The sequence below is a fragment of the Ptychodera flava genome, chromosome 17 (assembly GCF_041260155.1).
Source record: "Ptychodera flava strain L36383 chromosome 17, AS_Pfla_20210202, whole genome shotgun sequence".
In the NCBI taxonomy this organism is placed as follows: Eukaryota; Metazoa; Hemichordata; class Enteropneusta; family Ptychoderidae; genus Ptychodera; species Ptychodera flava.
The window spans coordinates 14,174,779-14,198,795 of NC_091944.1; the positions used below are offsets into that span (position 1 = coordinate 14,174,779).

At 36.6% G+C, this 24,017-nt stretch overlaps 1 protein-coding gene across 2 annotated transcripts in view; it reads left to right on the forward strand.

Annotated features, from left to right (window-relative positions):
* Nucleotides 1-24,017, forward strand: part of LOC139115519 (oxysterol-binding protein-related protein 1-like) — a 75,984-nt gene that overhangs the window by 40,711 nt on the left and 11,256 nt on the right. The gene's annotated exons all lie outside the window — the stretch shown is intronic.

Sequence of the window (24,017 nt, forward strand, 5' to 3'; positions counted from 1 at the left end):
TTTCTTTAATGTAAAATACAAAACATTTTGATTTGGAAAATGAAGAACTCCTGAATACCAAGAAAGTTGTTGCCACAATTGAGATCATAAACTGCCTAAAATATGTTCAAAGTGGCTACAAGATTTTTGATTTGGCTAATGAGTTGGCTAATCATCTTGGTGACTTAGGGGGAGCCCTACAGTTTATGTGCATACCACGTGGTAGCAGTAAACTTAATGATACTGCAAGTTTCATGTTGGCACAATTTTGCACAACACCATTGGCCTACTGACTGTTAATGCACTCACCTGACTTGCCTATTGAACACCAAATATAGTACCAGGTCATAATGACACATAATGACACTGTACTGTGTTGTTTTATTGAAATACATAACCAGAGTTTCCGTTTACGCAAAATTTTGCGTAATACACGCAATGAAATATTTCTGTACGCAAATTGAACCGACCAGTGCGTACGGCATACGCAATTAATTTGACTCGGGTTTCTCCATCGGAAGTTCGACCTGACAAAAAACTCGTCAAATGAAGCGTAATACCCATAAAATAGACAGCACCTTGAACACTTACAATGACATGTTTTGAATAAAATTGCAACATTCCAAACCACTTTCGCAGCAGAGGCTTGTGATAAATTTAAAATGTAACAATTTTCGCACTTGTTTGCGCACGCACCGCGTGAAGAACACGTACATATTGGTCAACATGGCAGCAAAACAATCCACCTTATTTTCATTTAAATTTACGTCGAAATCGTCCACTGATAATCGAAAGAAACCCGAAGCCACTGACATCGATGTCTCGGAACATCCAGAGCCAGCGGAGGATGCCCCACCAGTGAAGAAAATAAGAGCAAATACAAACAGAGGCCACACGGAATTCAAAGACCAGTGGGTCGCGGAGTATCCTTGGTTGCGGCATGACGTCGAAGAATGCGGTGGAAAAAAGAAAACCGTGCTTTTCTGTCAAGTTTGTGAAAAATACGGCAAAAAGAACGCTTTCACCCGCGGTACTTGTGATCTCCAAAAATCAGCCATCAAACGGCATATGCAAGGATCTGATCATCGAGAAGCAACGTCCGCACGATCTTCACAGAAAGTGTTATCGAATTTCACTAGCCAGGGTATTTCTGCCAATGACATGAAACAGAGAGCGATTCTCCGTACCGTGTACTACATGGCTAGAGAGGACATATCCAACAGAAAGTTTCTTTCCCTGATTGAACTACAGCGGGAAAATGGTTGTGAGGCGCTTGCCACTGGCACTTACTCACACTCAGAAAGTGTAGAATCACTACAATCTGCACTCGCCGATACTCTCCGGGAGGAAATTTCACGGAAGATTTCAGAGTCGCCATTTGTCGGCATTTTGTGCGACGAAACTGTCAACGTAACCGTCCACAAAAAATTAATATTGTTCATCAGATTTGTCGACAGAGGTAGCCAACGAACAGTATTTCTCGGTAATTACACCGTGTTAAATGGTACCGCGGAAGTTGTGACCGATAAAATAACGTCCGTTCTTGCAGACAAGGGTATAAATATTGACAAAGTGATTGGACTCGGGTCGGACGGCGCATCAGTCATGACTGGTCGCAAAAATGGAGTTGCTGCTCGTCTACGAAGACTGAATAAATATCTCATTAACGTCCACTGCATTGCTCACAAGCTAGCCTTAGTAGCCAATGATGCTAGTCACAAGGTCGATAAAGTAATGCAATACCGCAAAACTGTCAACAACATTTTTAACTTTTTTCGGTACTCGGCGGTCAGATACGAGCGACTACGCTCTGTTAATAAAATACTCGAGAATGACGACTTTCAGAGTCTTAAGGAGCCGTGCTCTGTACGGTGGCTCTCTCTCGGCAGAGCAGTGCGCGGTGTTCATGACAACTGGCCAGCTCTAATGTTAGAGTTCGGGGATGAAAGTCGCGATAATACTACAGCAGACGGCTTACTGAAACAAATTAAGCAATACTCATTCGTGGCCACGACATGTATGCTGATGGATATACTGCCGATTATTGATCGATGTAATTTGACCTTTCAGCGTGAAGATGTAAACCTGTCAGTGATTCAACCAATGATACAATCGACCGTGGCAGAATTACGGACAATGTTGGAAGCTGACGGAATCGGCGATCATGAGCGCGAGTTTAGACAAGAAGTCGAAGCTAACAACATGCATTATCGCGGACATGCTCTGACATATGCAAATCAGAACTGCGTCACGGGGTTCGCGAACTCTCGTCGAAACTTCATCGAGTATTTATGGAATTTATTCAGCGAATGGAAGAGCGATTTCCTGTTGAATGCACCGACATTCTCGCGTGCTTCGACAAAGTCTTAAATGGGAGTAAATACCCTGAACTTGACACTGAACTCCGTGATTACGCGAGAGAGTCTTTGGAGACTCTTATCGATCACTTTGGATCACACCACGGTGACCCGGACATGCAGCCCATAATTGATGGGCACTCGCTGCGGAATGAGTTTCGACAGATGAAATTCACGTTACGTGCGCACGGCCACCCTAATTTCACCGAGTTATGTCGTTTACTTATTAATGAGTACGCAGAAATGTTTCCTGCATTTCGAAAATTGGCATGTATTGCACTCGTTATCCCGTGTCTTCAGTACCATGTGAAAGGGGTTTCAGCTGTCAGAACAGGATCAAAACGGCAAGGCGTAGCAGACTGTCTGATGACAATGTTGATAACTTGATGTTGCTGTCGATGGAAGGGCCTCGTGTCGTCGACTTCCCATATGAAAGGGCTAGAGAGATTTTCGCTTCTAGAGCACGCAGAGACCCGGCAAAATTTTAGCTGTCATCAGACTCTGAGCTTTGTGACTTTTGCGCGGTGACTTCATAGTTAGTTTCGATTTATAACTCTGTGGAGCGATATAACAATATCTGAACCATGGATTTCCTCTTTTTGGTAGAGCCAAGAAAGGGCTTTGGTAAAACCAAAAATGTACTAGACTTGTTTGGACTATGTAATTGTTTGGTAAACGTAAAATCACTTCAAAAGTTGTTAGGTCTGTTTAGAATACAATGTATGTTTTGAAATAATTTGCTACAGTTAGTATTTAATGGATGTGATAGGATAATACATTGTACGCATTTAAATCAGGTTAGTACGCATTTTTAGTGACCTCATGCGTAGGGCTTACGCATGGTAAAAAAAACTACCGGAAACACTGCATAACATGTCCCCCAAAATTCAATTTGTCCCCCATTCAGACCTACTATGGGTCACTGTGTCCCCATGCAAGCAAAATCTGGCTGAAACGATTCTTGTTATTTTCTGGTCATACATTCTGCATGTACTGTTTCCCAATTTTTTGTGGTCTTCAGCTTGAATTGACACAAGGATGACAAATATTGTGTGATTTGGTAAAACATCTTACCATAATAGGATAGGCATATACGGCAGGATGTAAGCAATGTTCTGATAAGTGAAATAATGTAAAATATTTCAAATTAGCTGCATGCTTTTTGAGTGTTTTCGGATAAATTTAGCTCAAAAGACCTGACTATGGTGCATGCATGTATTGGGAAATGTTTATAGTGTAAATAAGCAGTGCGTTATTGACAGACTTTGCTGAATTTGCTGAAACAGAGTGCTTGTTAAAAAGACCTGTTTTACAGTATGTCAGGGTACATCATCATATTTCCATCCAAAACACCATTAACAATAGATGGATGTAACTGAATTATAGTTTATATGTCATTCGTCTTGCGACATGATGTTGATATTCCTTTTATGTGAACCATGATGGATTATCTTACGTTGAAATCATGGGACATGGTTTGTAAGTATCAAAACGTGTGCAAGATATAATGTGTTCTGATACATTTATCAACAGTAAGGCATTTAGATGTTCGTGCAAGCTGTGTTGTTTGAGACAATACACAACTGAACAATTGTGGCTAATAATGAAAGTGTTGAAAACACAATGGCCAAGAGGTATAAAAACCGATATATCCATATCCATCAATTTTATGCTGTTGTAAGATTGGTAACCGAGCAAAAGCACTGATGTGAGAATGTAAAATGGGTCAAAACGTACACTTTAATAGACATTTAATCATCATTTATACTTGTCTGAGAAAACGGTGCCCACGCGGCGCCAATAAATCACAGGAAGGTCAAGGTTATGATATAAAAACCCTATGAAGCTACAAGTAAGCATTATAGACCCATAAATGTGACAGTGACATGTATGCGATTTTACTGTGATCCACACTGTGTTGAGTACAGAACAATGGAACTTTTGATTACCCAATAATGAAATTTTTCATCATCAGTTTTCCTGATATGAACAGTGACGGCTTTGAGATGAATGATTGTGAACAAAATGCCCTTGATTACTCATATCTTGCCTAAAGGGATATCAATTGCTAACAAGCAGGGTTTAATTAAGCTGAATGTCATTTGATGCACTATGATATTTATGATTCAAATTTAACTTTTCAAAGGTCGGTTTGATATGACATGAAGTCTGGTCACAGACATTTCACAAATTATGGCTGTTAATGTCATGATTTCAAAATTTACAGTACTTTTAAATGTGATCTATAACATTGCATATATCTTCTTGGAATGGACAAGTAGTCTCTTGGGGTCAGTTTTACCCAAGGAGGGGAACTTTAACGAACATTAATCATGTGACAAGGCAGAGCAGGTGACCTGATTTTAATCTGAAAGTTCACACGAGGTCAAGCCATGCAATTCCACAGCTGGGGCTCAGAATAACAGGGTTTGGTATACAATCTGTGGTCTTGAAAACCTGATGGAAACCACGGTTGATAATAAACCAATGCAGATCACCGAGATGACATTTGCATGATTGTAACACAAAATGCATAATGTGCATGCTGGCAAAGTACAAAGAATTCTGACCACTGAAAGTTCATTATGTTTGGAAATGTTTTCCATATTACAGAACTGTCTGGCATTTATTGAAGCATGTTGCTGAAGTAAAATATATTTGTTTATGTTGGTGGCCGCCAGTACAGTTAAAAGTAATGAAACTCTCGGCTTGTAATTTCAGACTCCCAGTTTTGTTTATCTCATCACAGCCGCCTCAAGGTCAAACAGTCCTTGTTTACAAAAAAATACAAAATATAAAATTAAAATCTGAACAAATCAGTCATCAGGGATGAGCAAAATGATGAAGCTTTTTGATGTTGGTCTTGGGACAAGGTATTAAGTGTACAATACATGTGGGTGGTCCTGAAGCGAGGTTTGGTACTACCGGTACATGTACTCACGGTCCATGATGTACCGTACTTTTGTATCGTGTACCTCCTCCAATGGTGCCCACCAGTACCAGACTGGCAAACTCACCAGTCCAAGCTAAAAAGTTCAGTGCTCCCAGACCTCAATAAGGGGTCTCATCTCTCATATACTTACAAAGGTTGAAATTTCCTGCGTTTGGCTAATCATATAAATACAAAGGTTGGAATTTCTCAGTCTTTCATTCCCCATCACACTGACTTGCCCCAGGGCAGTGGCTGGCTTCATCCCTGTTCATATAACAATGAACGTATGCCATAGTTGTGTTTGTTTTGAAGAGCGATTCAGGGATAGAAATACTTTTTTATTTCTCGTGGCAAAAGTTTGCCACCAGATATAAAATCAGGTGGCAATTATGAAAAATCAGGTGGCAGTTTAACAGATCATGTGATCGGTATAATACAACATTTTGTCATTGCCACATACTCATTCTAATTTATAAATTCTTGAAAATATGGTGAGTACACGTCACAAAAAATCAACCCATACTGCAGGCCTCGACAAAATTTTTCAAACTTACTAACCGTGGGACACGAGAATTTCATTTTTACTTGCCCGAGAGGAAAAATTACTTGCCCTAAATTTTAATAACTGTACCAGTAATTTGTAACAGAGAGCAAGAGTTTGGCCATATGAAGTGATTTCAAAGAGGGAAAAACAGATTCAAACATGAACTACATCTTGTTAAAATGAAGGACTATTACCAAATCTGAAATGTCACAGAAGAAATGTGAGAATACTTTAGTTTTTTTCTGTAGATTTGGCCATCTAGAAAACATCTTTGAATTTGGAATTTTTCCACAACCTAATCCAAATTAAAATCTTTGCATAAGAGTAATAAGATTGTGTGATTTACAATGTGCATGGCTGGCTGCTGCTCTTTATTATCAAGCTGAGATCACAAACAACTGCTCTGCTAGTGTTTATCTGCCAATGCATACGCACATGTACATCTGCAACCCTTTTACCTGTTTACATGTTTACTCACTGAGCACAGCCGTCTTTCAAAGTTTTATTTTGATAAATGTATTCGTCAAGAGAGCAGATTCAAGTTTCGTTTTCGTTACTCTTCAGTGCAGATTTGTTTTCTGTAAGTGAGAGCCGATCCCTAACAACCAAGGTCACGTAATTTGAAACTGTCTGCATCTCACGCAATACGTAGCTGCAATGACTGGACTTAGCCCGTTTCGACTATGATGTAAACTTGTACTTTTTCAACTGGGGGTTGATTTACGTTGAACAGTAAGCATTGCCGAGATCCATGGCTTCGAATAAGTTTACATTCATTTACCAAGCACATGGTGCAATTACACTATCGCGTGAAGCCGATCGACTGTCGTACGACTCATACACTTGCACAAAGAGAATGGCAACCACTGTCAAGATCATACCACTTTACGGCACACATACAAAACAGTGAGTTCACTCCGTGTCTTCGGAGAGAACATGTCGCAAAACTCTATTTTTACGACTTTTGTGTTTTACAACAGCAAGAATGATTATTTTGCGATGTCGGGCGGATTTTCAAGGGTTTTCAGAAAAAACTTCTGAGAGTTGAAGGACTTACAATGATTGTAGGCGTGTACAGACCTAATGAAATACGTTTTCAAGCTTGAATTGTCCAAAGCTTAGTTAATTCAACCGCTGGTGCACTTGCCTGTCGGACGGGAAGCATATTGATTTTACTTGCCCGAACACAAAATTCACTAGCCACGGGCGTCGGGCGATAGGAATTTTTGAGCCCTGTACTGGCTAATGAATTGCAAGTATTTATTGTTATTTAATTCATGTAGGCTGCAGTTTGGCTTTGTTTTCAAAATGTCACAACATGCTTTTATCTTGTGCCGTATGACTGCATATGCGGCTATCACAGAGGGCAACAACATGTCAAGTGTATAAAGCTGCTGTCATCGATATGGAGATTAGCCAATCACAAGTTTGGATTCACGCTGTGTTTTCATACATGCCAAAATGTCGCAATTAGTTTGGTTTTTTTTGGCTAATGAGTTTTTCCGCCGTCAGACAACGCGTGTTCCTTCAGTGTTCCTTCATTCAAGCCGTAGGATCGATGACATGATGACCCAAAATTTAGTGGCAGAAAAATACCACCAGAAAAAAATTTTGGTGGCAGATTGACAGTTTTTGGTGGCAAATGCCACCATTGCCACCGATTATTTCGATCACTGCAGGTGAATTATCAGAGGTCAGCATATTTTGAAAGCTTGGGTATAACATAAGATGCACCATTTTATGCATAACTATGAATTTTTACATTAACGCTGTAATAGTTGTTACGTTTTATTCTTAATATCTTCTTTCTTTAACCCTTTGAGGACCAGAGTCAAATTTTGTCGCCTTTATCATATGTAATCCAGTCAATATTTTCCTAGCTTTGGCTAAAATTTTGATAAAAAATCTGTAGTCCATAAAATGTCATTTGGTCCAAAATTATGAATAAAATGACATAAAAATTAATAAAATTTGGAAAATGTTACACCAAAATTTTTGGCTGGAAAAATTATATCGCTCAAAGGGTTAAAGGTTATAGAAAACTTGTGGTGCTTTGTTTTATTTTTAAAGCTTGAATTATATCGTGTAGAGAAGAAGGGAGGCAAGACCCTGTTTAGTTATTGCAATATTAAAAATCTAATAAGTGAGTTGGGTAAAAGTGCATTAGTGTATACAAAGTGAACAGCATGGTAAATCTGTGGAGAATGTGAAATACAGATAAAGGAAGATGCCTGTTATTTTAGATTTTGTTCAATACAGTATATTTGGCCTTGCCTCAACAAGTATACAAAATGAAGCCACAATTTAAACATCTAAATATTGCAAATACGCATTAATCCTGAAAAATACTGATCAGCAACCACAGCTATTGTGCAGTAAAGCTGATTGTATGCCCGCTAATGACTCAACTCCATCAAATTTATTGATGAAAGTAGCATCAATACAGTGGCAGAGTTAAACATTTATGAGCAACACTCCAGGTAATGGACCAGAATTTACTGCAATCAATTTTCCCAAAGTACTAGCGCCCAAGTGGACAGTAATTAAATCAGTATTGACATCAGCTAGCAACCCTGGGCCATAAATAACACCGACTTATAAATCTTGTCAGGACTGTACAGCTCATCTTTTGGACCCCGGGAATTTGATCAATAATACTCAATTATAGGTATTTGCGTTTGTTTCTGGTCGATGACCAATACTTGGGGATCAAATCTAAAATTAGAACTTTGTAAATAAACATTTATTACTTGAAAGCTGGTTGTTTGACAGGCAGGTATTATCCTCTGCAAATATGTAGACCAATCAGAGGAACCTGGTTGCTCATATGAAATGCAATTTTGTAAAATTAATCACAGAAAATGAACTAAATATACATGTACAGATGAATTTGAAAAGAATTTTTTTTAGGTTTTATTGAAGCTGTTCATCATAACAAATGGAAGTGCCAGGCCAGAGTAGAATTTTTAGCTACACTTATTTCCTGCCTCAGCAAAAGTGATTAAATATTTAATTGTGATAAATTGCTGAGAACACAAAAAAGTGATGATGTTTCCCGTACAGTGTCTGCCCAATTTCTCCCAAGGTGATCACTGATAAGATGTCGTCCCTTGAAAATATATTATTTAGTTTTCATGAAATGTTCTTAATTTTTATTCGGGATTTTGAATTTTTTTCAAAAAAACAGATAAACATGGTTTTATAGGATGTGACATTGAATTTTGATGGCATTCCTTTTTTTTGTTTTTCACCTTTACTGAAATAAAAAAAAAATTGAGAAATCATAAATATTCATATTGGAGCTCAGTGTAAAGTATGGCATGTTTCGTCATGGACACGTGTATCATTTGAAGAGGTATTATAGTATAGTCTGTTGGTGGTGATATCATAGTATCTGGACATTGTCAGGATGTTTCATGTGGTTTTGACAGTGGCCATGACAGTGACCTCAAATAGACTAACCGTGGCCTAGTTTGTCAGACTGTGTAACCCAATGATTTATTATGCACTATAAATTGCAACTGTGTAATTTCTCTGTTTTGTTAATTTGTTTGTTCATTTTTTCCTTCCATTTGTTATGTCTGTAAATCAATAATCTATTTCCAACCAAGAAATAATTTAGAGATGTTTAATGAATTTATCAGCAAACGATGATATTACTTCACTTTATTATTTCAACTGTATTTTTTGTTCAAATATATGTAGAAAGATGTAACCTGTCCAATGTACTATTTCCAAATAGAAAGAACAAAATCTACTTTCTTAGACTTACATGCAATTTTTGCCTGGAAGTTTCATCGGTAATATTTGAAATTCCTGTTAGACAATTTACCAACAAGGAGTCTTACATCGTCCAACTTTCAAATTTTTGTAGAAGCTGTTTGAGATCTGTCCGGCTTGTAGTGTTGATGCCTGGTGATATCACATCTCTATCATTGACGAACAAAAATACAGATTTCCAGACATTCAGAGATACAGCTGATGTTATGATTATAAAGCAAAAAGTGTATGTCAGTGGTTCCAATCACAAGAATCAGGATCTAACTCAGACTGGGCAGAATTTCATGGGCTACAGCCAGTGTGGTATGTACGCGCACACAATAACAAATCTATGATATGGATCAGCACTGTTGGAATTTTGCAGGCCTGCGTAGAGGAAGCTTGGAAAAGAAATTCAGGTGTCTTGTCAGGTTCCAATCACTGAATTCATCTCTTTTGATGAGCAGTCATGCACAAAGCGGCTTGTTCAGGTGTACAACAATTACTGCGAAAAGTATGGAATTAAAATGGATTCTCAAAGGGGACAGATAATGATGTTAAAGCTGACTGGTTACGACAGTTCTTCAGTGTATCCATCTATGCTGTTGTCATATTTCCCTTCCCATGGTTACAAGTCCTTTTAAAAAAATCAGTACGAGCTAGGTTGTGGTTTCCAGTTTTCCCTGCTGGATATTCAGACCAATCTAGGTACTTCAACTGTAATTGCGCACTTCCCACTGTAAAAGGACATGTTTGAGACACACAAGATCCTCGAATGTTAGATAATTGACAAAGTTGAGTATGTAGGTATGGTGCATGTTTTATTTGAAATATCATATCGTATCATATTTCTATACCTTTGATAAAGTTTGAAAAGATCCAGTGCAATCCAGGGTTCTTACACAAGCGGATTTATATTAGGGGTGGTCCACCCTCTGTGTTTGAAGCAATCTATTCATATGTTAATAACTGCACAAAAGAATACATTTTGACAACAAAAGAATATGCAAATTATCCATTGTAATGTAAATTAACCATCCCTCTCTTTTCCAAGTCATGGACAACACTGCAATCATTACATTTGATTGGTCTTCACAGGGAGTATTTCCCTCTTGATTAGTTTTTCCCGTCACAAATTCCCAAGCCTCATTCCATGGCATTTTCCTAATCCCTTCCTCGCAGGGAAATTGCCCACTAAACAAATGTTCGCGTAAAGTATTAACAGAAAATACACTCTTACGAAGGATTGCATATTTATGTCATGTGTTAACAGCATACATGGTATAAGTATTGTGTGATAAAGCTTTAAAAACTGCCATTGAAAGGAATAATATTATGAATTAATTTGCAATAATTTCTTCATAATAGCCTGGGCAGTTCACAAGTGTTGTTTGAAGGGAATAGAATTGAAGGGCCAATAAGTATACCTGCAATAAAATATGGATATAATGGCAATTTTGTCACTGAATGCTGATGTGAAGTCATGCATTTGTAGTGATAAACAAGCTGTCGTTGTATTTTTACTCAACAAATAGATAATAGTGGAAGCTTGTGGACCTTGATAGGCATCAGCAGTTAGATTAATCTACAACTTGCCAGCTCTTATGTGTCGGATATCCTCATTGGCCAAGATTTGAAACCTGGCTTCCAAAGGCCATTCTGGGCCAATGACAGTTGATGTACACAGCGGTTGTGTTCAGGGGAATGAACTGTCTGTGTAATGGCACTGTGATATCGTATGATGTAACAGGTAAAATTCTTTTCGATAAAGTAACATGAATATTGACATTTCTCCATGTGAAACACAATATTTTCAGACGGATCAGATTATTCTGACTTTAATTCTGGCTGATAGAATTTGATGAACATAATCCATAAGGTTTGCAAGTGTAATTTACATATATGACACAAATGAATCAAAATTTTTAAACCCTGCCCCTCTGTCTGTACAGTGTTGCAGCCATGATGGCCCTCTAGTTTCACCTTGTATTATGATCAGGGTTTTGCAAAATGATTTCATAGTACTTTGGATAATTGTTTCAAACTCTGAACACACTACTTGCAACGCAGATACTGTTGTTTTTACTTGGTACACTGTATGATAGGTGATATCAAATGGAACACAAGTATGACAGTCAAAAGAACCTTTTCTCGGCATTTGCTTGTGTATAGGAATGTACGATAGTACGGTGGTGAAAGGGAAATAGCTGTACAACATATCCACTCTTTTGCCATCATCAGAGGAAATAAAAGCAACTTGGTTTACTCTCGAACCTAAAGGTTTCTGATCTCTGCCAGTCCATTAGGAAATTCTTGAAATTTCCTTCAGTCGGTGTTACATCAACTTATGTCACGTCTACATTTCTAAGTGAAAGAGGGTACTGGAGAGTCGGTGGTGGATCACATTGATCCAGAGGCTCACACAGTGTTGTCACAGAATGTATATGTGACGACCAACTCCAGAGTGCAATTTGGGACGTATTCAGACTCTCAAACTTTTACAATATTCTTTTGGCCTACCTCTTGTTGGGACTCATTTTGAAGCTTATGGAGTAAATAAAAGTTTTCATTGGCTTGTTTTTTGTGAAAATCAGGCATTTTGTTTTCCCCATGTAAAATATGTGGATATGCAGTTGTGTTTTAGAAATGTTATTTTCCCATTAATTATTGAAATGACTTAATTTTTTATTATTTCATACATATGGGTAAGATTTGCTCTTGAGCAATGATAGTTTAATTGACTTCTAATTATGTAACTCTGGGTACCAAAGTCAGTTTTCATCGCATTTCACATAAAATATAACCTGGACAATTTTTTTTTAGGTTCAAACATTTTTTCAAACATTTCAAACATTTTTTTCACATTTGTCCCAAAATTTTGATCAAAAAGTGTAGCCTATGAAAAGTGCTGTCCATTTGCTCCAAAATAATACAAAAGAATTACAGAAAAATTCTTTAAAATTAGAAAAACGTTGTACTAAAATTTTGGTGGGAAAAATTGCAGCACAGAGAAGGGTAATATTCTTTTTCACAAAACCATACTACTGTTCAACTTCAACTGAACATTTAACTGTACATGTTCATTGTATATGTAACTTCTGTGATTTTTTTGCAGTGAGTAAAGTTCAGCTTTCAAGTACTGTTTTATGCAAAAAAAGCAATAACAATATATTTGCAAAATTTAAAAAACCAAAAGTATGGAAGTTAAAATGTGTTCAATAGCAGCATTATGTCTTTCATGTGAAAACTGTATCACATTACTGTAACAGTTGAAGTGAATAGTTTCAGGGTATGTAGAACATTTCCAGTTGAGGAAATAAACAACCAACAGATCAGATCGTCTGTGATATTTTCACTCGCATATAAAACACCATCACATATGGTCACATGAGGAGTGAATAATTACAAGTGTGACTTTGCAGTTTTTACCTCAGGAGCATATGCCTACCATATGAAATTGTTACTGAATCCATTCTTTGGTGTATAATATCTGGGGGTGGGAAAAGAAGAATGGATGATAGTATTGTATAATGATATGTATGTGAAGGCTCATATATCTTCGCATCAACATGTCTATATACTGATATATTTCAAATTGGAATAATGTACATTGTAATTATCAATGATTATCTACTCAAGGTCATGCTGAGAGAAAAATTACATTTTCTGCCTGAACTCAGTTTTTTTCTGCCGTTTTATAATAAGCCATAGCAAAACCCCAGGCGTCAAGAAAGTTCATCAATTTGGGGTCAGTTTGATGTGGGTAATCATCGGTTCCATGTCACGTGGGTCAATACAGAAGTGGATAGTGAATTCAACCGCTGAAAGGAATTTTACAAATACCATGAGCGAATTATAACGTCTTAATAAGATTAATTTGTGTCAAGTGACTAGTTAATGTTGTTATGCATTTCAATCAGTGTATCATTGATGATACAAAATAGCTTGCATTGTAGTCTTTACATCTAATTATTCAATTTTCAAAAGAATGCAGTCAGTATGCTGTAGAAAAAAAGTTGTTTTACTTTCTCAGTCAGCTATGCTTTATATGCAAATTATGAAAAAGTAATTTACATAATGATAACAAATTATGTAGCCATCCGGGTTGCTATTATACAAGGTACATGCAGCTGATAACTTGAATTTTCATAAGTCAGAATTCTCACCACCTTTAAATAGCTTTTGTCTTGTGCTAGGGTGCAAACTACATGATATTGAAATGCATTGTGGGTAAAAAGTTGAATTCTCACCACAGCAAGAGTTTGATGTCAGAAATTTTTACTTTTAAGACAAATGTAATCACTGTCACAGTAAAAAGTTGTGTTTGTTCATGAAACTAGCACAACTAATGCATCTTCATCTTTTCAGATATTTCTGGCATTAAATTCCTATATAATTGAAAGGTTTACTTTTATAATCCTGTGTGGTTTACCTGTAGTAGTCTGCCATATCAAAAATATGGTGGACCTTGTAAGACTTATGACTCACTTAGGGTGGCAAAATTGTAATTATTTTTTTTTATAAAATTATTATTAATAATAATAATGGATACAAAATACCGTATTACAAAGAGCAAATATCAGTACTAACAAAGACATGTATTTAACAAATTACAAAGGTTTGTAGAACAATTACATTGAGCGCATTTGGCCATTAATAAATACGTGCTACCATAGTGAAAATTGACAGTCTTTGGGTGAAATTTTCAAAAATATTAGTAATTAGCCTCTGAAAGCAGAGATTTGAAATCTCCCATAGTTATTCTTTTCTTTCATCTGTCATTTGCTGGATGCCATCACTTCTTGTCTTCAAGAGAGATCGCACCCAAGTGAAACTTTCAGCTTGCAAATGAATTAACTTGTCAATCATAATAAAAAAACCATCCTTCCACCCCCCCCCAAAAAAAAAAACCCAAACAAACAAAGATTATGAACATATACCCCATAATAATATCCTCAGGCATATAGTTATCATCCAAGGTACAGTTCCTTCTGATAAATTGATTGTTCTTTTCACCGCTAGGAATGTTAGACCATGACATACATACATATACTTAGCCATCCAGTGGCATGACATTGACCGCCTCAAGTCTCTTAAAAATGGAGACGATTTCAAAAACAGGCATTAAATTCCCCTGTGACAAAAAGTAAATGAAAAGGGATGTGTTGAGGGCACTGTCATGTATTGCTCATATGTGTGTCAAATATTAGTCCAGTGTAGCTGTTTCAACATCACATAATTATTTTAAACACATAATGGAAAGTTGGTCGTTAATAGTAAAGGATGACCTTTAACCTTATGAACTGCAGTTTTTTGCACTCAATAGCTCACAGTCATGAGTCTGATAAAGTTTTTTATTCTGTGAGTTGAAAACTTAACACCCAGGGTATTTGAAGATATTTACGTAAGCCAAGTAATTATAGTACCCTTTAATGCTAAACAAAAAATAAAAAAATTAATGAAGATGTTTGAAAAATAATACACTCATCAACCCAGGAATGGATAATAATACCATACGTCAAAGAGAAAATCATATTGATGGCAGGCATAATCGTCAAGCTGTTTTGCTCGAGACAGCCCAAATAACACAAATTTTTACCTGCCGTCAAAAAACTAGTACCTGCAGTGAAGCATGCATTTCTGAATAATTAAACATGGACAATATTTCTGAAACTCACTGACATATATCAGCTGGGCTAGATACTGCCCAATATTAATTTCATCTAATCATAAAAATATTATTTGCTATTACCTCTGTGAAGTCAGTTAATGCATTGTAAGATGTCCCACGTCAATTGTTACAATACTGATGATAATCTGCAAATGAATAATTGAGAGTGAAGTTCTCAATACTGTGAACCTTAACTGTAATTTCTCCAGGGAAAGTGTCAGTGAACTGTTCAAAGCTAGTGTGTGGCAGATACGTGTTACATGTTGATTGTATTGATCATTAGATGGTACAATTATTCATTTTCTGGTAAAGGATGGACCAATACATCTCAGGAGGGAACTGGTCAAAAATAGGGGGGAAATTTGCACAGAAAAAAAAAAGATGGAAAATTTGGTTAGTTATATAAAAAAATCACATGAAGGTTGGCCTTTAAAATAAGTAAGTAAATTTTAAAAGAAAGATTATGCATGTTGCGAACATCAGAAAAAATTGTCAAATTTAGGAACATGAAACAAATTTGCATGTAAATAACCTGACTACCCCCTGCAGAGAGCTAATGGTTTATCCCAAATTATCACAATGTACCCCTTTCCTGCCAGACAGTAATAACTGTATCACTTCCCATCAGCCAAGTCAGTAAAAGCGGTATTGAGCCAAAACATGACGTATTTTCACCCACTTGGCTTGGTATGTTAGAGCATCTTTTGTCCAAAAAAAATCAACTTTACAGTATTATGTTTTCAACAGTCTTCAAATGTATAGTATTATGTTAAAATACATCATATGGAATACGTTGTGTTTCATTAATTTTAACCATCTTGACCTGGTGGTGAAATATGGACTTGGCAGGAAAGGGGTACCTGTGCAAAAAATGGTCATGCATTGAATTTGATAAAATCAAATCAAATATTTTGCTCTTTCTTTTGATATGTTTTCAAGATTGTGTATATCTTGTAGACATTTTGTATTCAAATCAGTAGTACATATGTCAAATTTTGGAACTCAGTTGACACTTTCTGTCCACTCTGGTGCATGAGCAACAAAATTTTGAAGCATTGTAGAGAGACAAGCGATAGAGCGTCTTTCAATTCCTTGCCTTGTCTTTCCGTACTTGTGCATGCCAGATAGCTGACTATTCTCACTCAGTTAGATACGATTTCCGTGTCCTTCTCAGAATTACTTCAGTTACCCTCCCACGACCATATCAGAGGATGTGTTTTCATAATATCAGGTTATGTCAAGTACGAACTGTTATGCAAATCTACCACTCTACAATATACAATGTACAGACAGCAAAAGATTCTGAGACAGTAAGTTATGTTACAGCCAGAAAAAAAATCAGCTGAAGAGTTTGAGCGGATTATAATATATTGATCAAAAATGTCCATATGTAATTATGTCGTTGGGGAATGCGGTATTCATGTATTTATTCTCATCACAAGTCACTCCAGCCCTTTTTGTTGGGATTATTCTTCCGGAATTTCTACAGAAATGGCCATTAGTGCATGGGCATATCCTGTGAGCAGGAAGCAGATGAATCGGGCGTAGCATGGCAGGAATGCAATGGTCCTATGACTGGCGTTACTGATTCCTCAATGTGTGGGAGGAAAGCATCAGTGAACAGTAATGAGGTGACTGTGTCGGCATACTGAAGTTGGCTCACTTCAAATTGACTGTTTCATTGCACTTCAGGTGATAGAGATCATTGCAAGGGCACAGGTGAAGTTGAAGTGTATCTCTGTGTTCTTCAGCTCATGTGTTGCCATTACAAAAATTCCTACTGGTAAAATATAAACCATGCTATGCAGGAGATCCTTTGATCGATGACTAAAACTGTCAGTGTTTTTGCCAATAACTCATTGACTGATTTTGAAATATTTTAAGGTCTTATCTTTTTGATTTGTTACCCTGTATTTTGTCAATTTGAGCTGTCAGGTTCGAGTTCCCAATATTTCAAGGTCTTGTAAGGCACCCATCTTGAGAATGGACAATTGTGTGCACAAAGCTAGTTGCAACATAATGTACATATATATAGGCTGTGAGGAACATCCAAGAAAACAGGAAGCAACGGAGAATGGAGGTTGAATATACATGTATCTTCAACATACCCACAGGCAAGAGTGAATAATAGCTACTGGAAGACGCATATCATTTCTTGTTAATCACCACTTACCTAGGGAGTCCATTAGCGTTTTGGGTAACGATAATTTACATAAATACAGCTACAAGCACCCATCCCCCTCCAGGAAAAGCATCTTAGTGCCTCTGTAGTTTCTATCCTAAAGGTTGTGTCTAGTACTCTTCACTTGTGCATTAATGTAAGGTCATATGCGGTATAGAGTCCTCTATCTGAGTGTTTCGCTTCATGGGAGATACAAGTTTAGATATCGTGAAAAATTACTCTTCAATGATCCCTAGTGATTGTTGGGGGGAGGGGGAATACATGCTAAAAACACATTCCGTGTGTGTGCATGTCAACAATAGGTTACTAGGAATAGATAACTACCAATCTAATATAAAACCAGGTTACGTAATCTAATATTTAATAAACCAATATCCATCTAGTTCAGGACATGACGTGTGTCATATCCTGGTATTTGGAAATAGCTGACCCCACTGAAAAGACACCAAGTTTCAGTATCAGCCAGGAAATGATTTGAGAATCAGCTTGATTTTGGATAATTTTATACCGAGGAAGGAACCGCCAAATACTGTAGAGATAACTGATATTCTAAAGGCAAATTTAGGTGAGTCATATTGCATGTATTGCCACACCACTGATGTACTGTAGTGTTCGTCAAGTTGATATGGACTGTTTTTGGGGATGGGGTCAATACAGTGCATCTCTGTGGTTGTGTGGAATCTTAAAATGGTTCCAAGCTAGCATATTTGGACAATGGTATGAAAATAGAAATATACCAAGAGACTGAATTTTATAAACAAAAATTGGTAAAGGACCTAGTGTCAAAAATAGTCTCCATAAATGGTTATGGTTCTAGAAAGAATAAAAAAACCTTTATATGTGTGTTTCATCAGGCAAACAGTAAATATAGCTGGTACGTAGAAACATGGTAAACATTGGAGACAATTACAGTTAAACAGGGCTATTTCATAAAACAAAAGTAACTTATTTTCCGCCTGGCAAAGCTAATTATCCTTTTATTGTAATAGAGAGTCACATTACTGCATTGCATACATGATAAATCATAAACAGTCTCATTATCCCATTTCAACATTTGAATACATTTCCAGTGATATAAAATATCAAATTGACTCAGTGCTTACCCGTAGGCAATATTGCAACCATAAATAGAACTATAGTATTGAAAGAACCTAACTCCACATATTTATTTTCTGATCATGTATAAAATAGTGTTATACTTCAGTGCATGAAGTACGGTGTCTATTTTTCAATGTTTTACTGACAATCTGATCGTCTCCACAATAACTACATAACAAATCATATTTTGTCATCAAAGTTGATGTGCTGCCAACTTGCGTACTGATTGAGATCACACCGGTAATGTGTTACGGAAAGCTCATTATGTTTCCTGTGCTCATTAGGACAGACAGTGGTAACACCGGAGTGTCGTTGTTTATCCAGGGTGGAGGTTTGCAGGAAACCGGTCCCATCCACCTCCCTATTTTGCATATGTAAATTTTTTAGGACAATTTGGCCAATTTTGGTCAAAACTCAGTGGTTCATATTTGTTTAGTGTTATTTTTTAAATAATTTATGTCAAGCATGTCTCTGTAAAGTATATTCCAGTTCTTTTCATGTTTAAGTATGTATGTGCTATGTACATATTCTATTTAAACTCAAAGTGATTTTCTTTTGAAATATAACGGAACATAATTTTCAACAGTCAACATTAAGCGTATTTTATGAATTATTGAGTATCAGGTAGTAGTGTAGCAGATAGGGATAATTGACATTGTTGTTTCCTGAGAAAAATCACAAAAAACTGAATCAACACTGCCTGTAGGCTTGTTTTGGTACGATGTGGTGGTATGGAAAAGTGATGTTGGAACCGTATACTGGCATACAACAGATGACAGTATTCATAATTTATATAGGAATATGTGCAACTAATTGATAAATGAGGTCCTTTGCACCTTTTTACCCTGCTGTATACCGTATAATCCATACCTTTTACCTTGCTATATACCGTATAATCCATTGCTGTCATTGCTGTGATATTGTCATGTATTTCGTCACCCATGGTGTAGTCTAACACATAATTCAGCAATGACAAGATTCATTGATATGACTTTCTCATCTATAAAGTGGCTTCAGTACTCACAGATGTCATAGTGTTATGAAACGTTTATAAACTCAAAAAATGAAGTTAATCCCAGCCATGAAAATTTATAATCCTCAGATTTGGCAATACAGCATTAAAATCAGAAATTATGTAATTGTTCTCATTGTTACAGATCCAGTAGGTCTCTATGGACATGAATTTTTAAGTTAATTTTTTGAGTGTCTTTCTGGCTTGGGAAAAGCATTGCCATAATTTATTTGTAATATTTTTTGTTTTAAAATCATACGATTTTTGTACGAGATATGAAATCTTACAGCTGATAATATTTTCTACCTGGTCTTCAAGGCCGTAAAGTATTGAGTCTTTTGATTTTGTTCATGGTTGACTGAGTTAAGCTGATTAAAAATAAACAGCATATTAGTGATACTCTAACATGTCTGGACTGTTGTAATATGGTCATTCTATACTTAGGGCCGCATATCCCAGTGTGATAGGCTACATCTGTTTGGTGAGAGCTGTTTGTCCAACGTGTCATGCTAAACAATAGTCAACTGGCACTGACGTGAAAAGCAAACAGAAAAAAGTCCATGCATGTTTGTAAAAGAAAGGATAAGTGTTCAATGGAATAGCTCGATCAGTCAAAATATGTTTCCGATGCTAAAATTATTCAAGCTCATGATAGAAAGCTCACTTTGACATTCCAGGTACAATCATTAATCTTTCTGTATGTTCCAGATTGTTCTGTGCCTTTCAAATAACATTCCGTTCTCAGAAATTTCTCTCTTTGAATATTTTATGATTGCCATTGATAATACGAATCAAATGATCACATCAAATTGACCTCCTAATCAACAACACTCAATTAAATTTGTCAATAACTGGCAAGAGAAGTATATTAATTGTTGACAAAAGCTTTACTTGAATATATCCCATAATATGTCACGCAATATGCAAATGTGCAGTAACTGCATTGTAGAGTCTAGAGCTCGGGAAAGATTCAATAAATTTTGTCAATGCATCATGGATATAGATTTGTGCAGGAGATGTAAAACTGGTTTTCATTCCCAGGTGTTTTACAGGCTTGGGTAATAATTGCATGTGATGAAATAATATTGCAATATCAGCCCCAAGGATGTTTCTCAGGGGAACTGATGGAAATGTTATTAAGAAATGTTTCAGAATATTAGATGGCTCAAGAAAATAAGGGTGACACAAATAATATTGCCTGTAGGTATATAGGCAGGTTTCATATGCCATGGCCTAGTGATTGGAATGTAAATGTCATTTTATTGCCATTTCGCACAAGTCCCCCGGTAGCTATCGATTTGATTTTATAGTTGTGCAAAATTATGCGTAGCGCGTAATGAAAAAAAAAAGCAGTGTGTGAAAACTGTCGTAGAAAAAAGAGCAAAACACGCATAATAATTTGAGTCATGAAATTCAGATTTGCTTGCATATTTGCTTATAGTATTGACATAAATATATATAAATTTGATTTGTTGTGTGAAGTGTCTGGCTAGACCGTTTGTGTACAATTCACATGTTTCCTATTTGCAGTATATTGTCAAATCTTGTAATCTATCTCTCCAGCACCAACAAATGAACAGCTTGTATTGTTGTGTAAGTTGCTCTTGAGATGTCCCTGTGGTTTTTCATCATATTCAGATATCCCTTTGATTGTCCTCGCGGTTCATCCGGTGCTTACATCATTCATGTATGCTCAAAGGGAAGACTATACTGGTATATGTATGGATGGGCAAATTTTGTTTCCGCGCCGGTGTCCTTATCACTGTGGTGGGAAATCGCAGGAAGTGTAGGTTTTCAGTTTGATGACGTGCGTGCTCAGTGTGGCACATGTATTGCACGTGTGTGGGTGTGTACATGTATGTCTAGTTACGGAAATGGTACAACATGAGTGTGCGTGTGTGTGTTTGTGTTTGGCTGTGAGATATAAAATAAAGGCAGTGCAATTTTGGGTATCGGTATTTTGGGACACTGCTGCTACGTGTACCAACAAACGAATCATACGTTAAGAAAAGCAAGGGAGACTCCCTCTCTGCGTGTTGCTCATATTTGGAGAAAGGGCCTCAGTCTTGAAGTGGTGTTCACTGTAAAATTTGCTGAATGGTCACACTGCATGTACAGTAGGTAAGAATATCTGTTGATGTAAGTGTAGATATACAAGGAATGATTGAATGAATATTTGATATCGTATTGGCCATAAGCCTTCAAATACATACATCTATGTGGAAATATATCTATGCCGGCTTTTTAACTCCCTGAGAATATTTATACCTGTGCTAGCTTCTTCACCCGTGTTTTGAGTGCTTGGGTATTTCTATATTAAGAGACACAACCAAAAGACAAAGTGTAAACCAGGTTGTTTTCAGAGTGCTTTAAAATTAATGCATAATAATAGCGTTAACAGATGGGACTTTGCACATTTATTAGGTGCTTGGATACTTTTTAACCATGTGAGTCATGATTCTGATGTAGATACAAGTGACAAATTAGCCACTCTGTGTGGACTGTACTTGATAGTGCTTACACTAGTGTGTTTCCAAAACACCAGTCAAGTATTGTGTACTGTGACATGCGATGATAGTTTACCAGACTTTAATACATACACGTACTGCCCAGCTTTACCACTAAGTTACTTATAGATCAAAGAATTAGAAACCAATGAAGCCGATCCCGTATCCTTACTATTGCATATGGTGTTCAATAGATTTTGAAGAGCTCATGGAATGACTTCAAGCTCAATAATATTTGGTACCAGCATGCCATCTGTTGGTTGCAAAATTGTGAAATACCTACAAAATAGGATTATAGAATATGAGTTTTGAAGGAGAAAAATATCAAAATTGTTTCTGTATCAGAATGAAAAGACTATTGAAGTTGGGTTGGAAAGGTACATCATCTATTGCAGGGAGGGGGAACCACTTCATCGTGGGGGAATAAAGGGATATTGAAGGATGAAACCACTTCATGTAAAGGGGAGTAGGGAAGTAATCAACGAAAAAATATGCATCGTTGGAATCACTACCATACTATATGCAATGTAGGTCTAATATTATCACAGCAATTATTTGATGTTGGTGGTCTCCACACAAAGTGCATTTATTAAACTAATTCCATGAATTGTCAGTATGTTTGGCTTTTTTGCTTTAATTCAACTGTTGTGTATACCTTGTAGGGTCACTGACTTATACTATCTCAAAAAATTTCTTCTTCAGACATCAGAAGAACCTTAAATTTCTGTTTGTTCTGTGATTAGCTCTTTCAGTTTATCTAAAGGGTGTGGCCCATGTATATAGAATTCAGTGTTGAAAATTTGACCATATGACATTCAAATATTGCCATCACTGAAGGTGTTTATCGATCTCACCTGCAGGTAATTAAACTTCATGAATTATGTTGTCTGAATTTATGACAGAAATTGATGGAATGTCTTCATTTATAATGGCAGAATTGAGTGAGACGATTTGTAGAGAATCAATATTGTGCATTAGATGCAATATTAATTATGCATGGTTTGTTTGCACTAGGACTTGGCATAGTTTCCAGACTGTTGTGTTTCTAGAATTTCACCAAAGCTGGTGAAGACCACTCAGTACAAAAAATAGGCCATAGACTGCAGATAATGGTTGAAAAATGTATTTTGTTGATTTTACTGTGGATAGTATTTCTGGTAAAATCTGTGTACTTTCAATGATACATGCTGTATTGAGCAAAGTGTACAGATAAACAAAATGAAGGAATACAGTAAACTACACACATGTAACAGATATATTTGACATAATATGCCAAATATGTCAGTGACTACAGTTATACTGATTGACTATATTATTCTGTTCAGATTTGATGAAGTGTGAAAGTATTCATTTTGAAATAGCAATTTTACAGTCATTTCCGTTTACTTTTAACAACTACACTTCTTTCTGTTGAAGAAAGCTAAAGTTCAACTCATCAACATGGTCTTTGTAAGAAAATATTTAGCAGCATTGCTGTTATTGACATGTAAATTTAAAAGTGACTTGTTCACTTTGGTGTTCATGATTACTTGTACTCAATACAGACTGAATACAACATTTTCAGCTGTTGTCGCCCTGCAGACTACCATACACCCTTTGCTTGATAAGTGTGACTACCATACACCCTTTGCTTGATAAGTGTGATGCCAGATGTCTATCAAAGTTTTAACCTTTTCACCACAATGGTTTGGCCCAAACCTATTGTCATCAGTTGTAAATGTGGACCTGTTTACAGGGAATTGGGGTGAACAGGTTAAGGCAGGGAACATGGCTTGATTGCCAAATGTTCTTTGTAGATCCTGATCACTGATCCTTACCTTGAATGAAACTAAATTTAAGAAGTATTCAACAGGAAAAGTAAATCCAACATAATAGTATATTGATCAAAATGTTGAATAACAACAGGAAAAGTTCCAATTATTGCATGTGTATGGTGAATGGCAATGCTTGTGAACAGTTGCCAGGGTGATAAACCA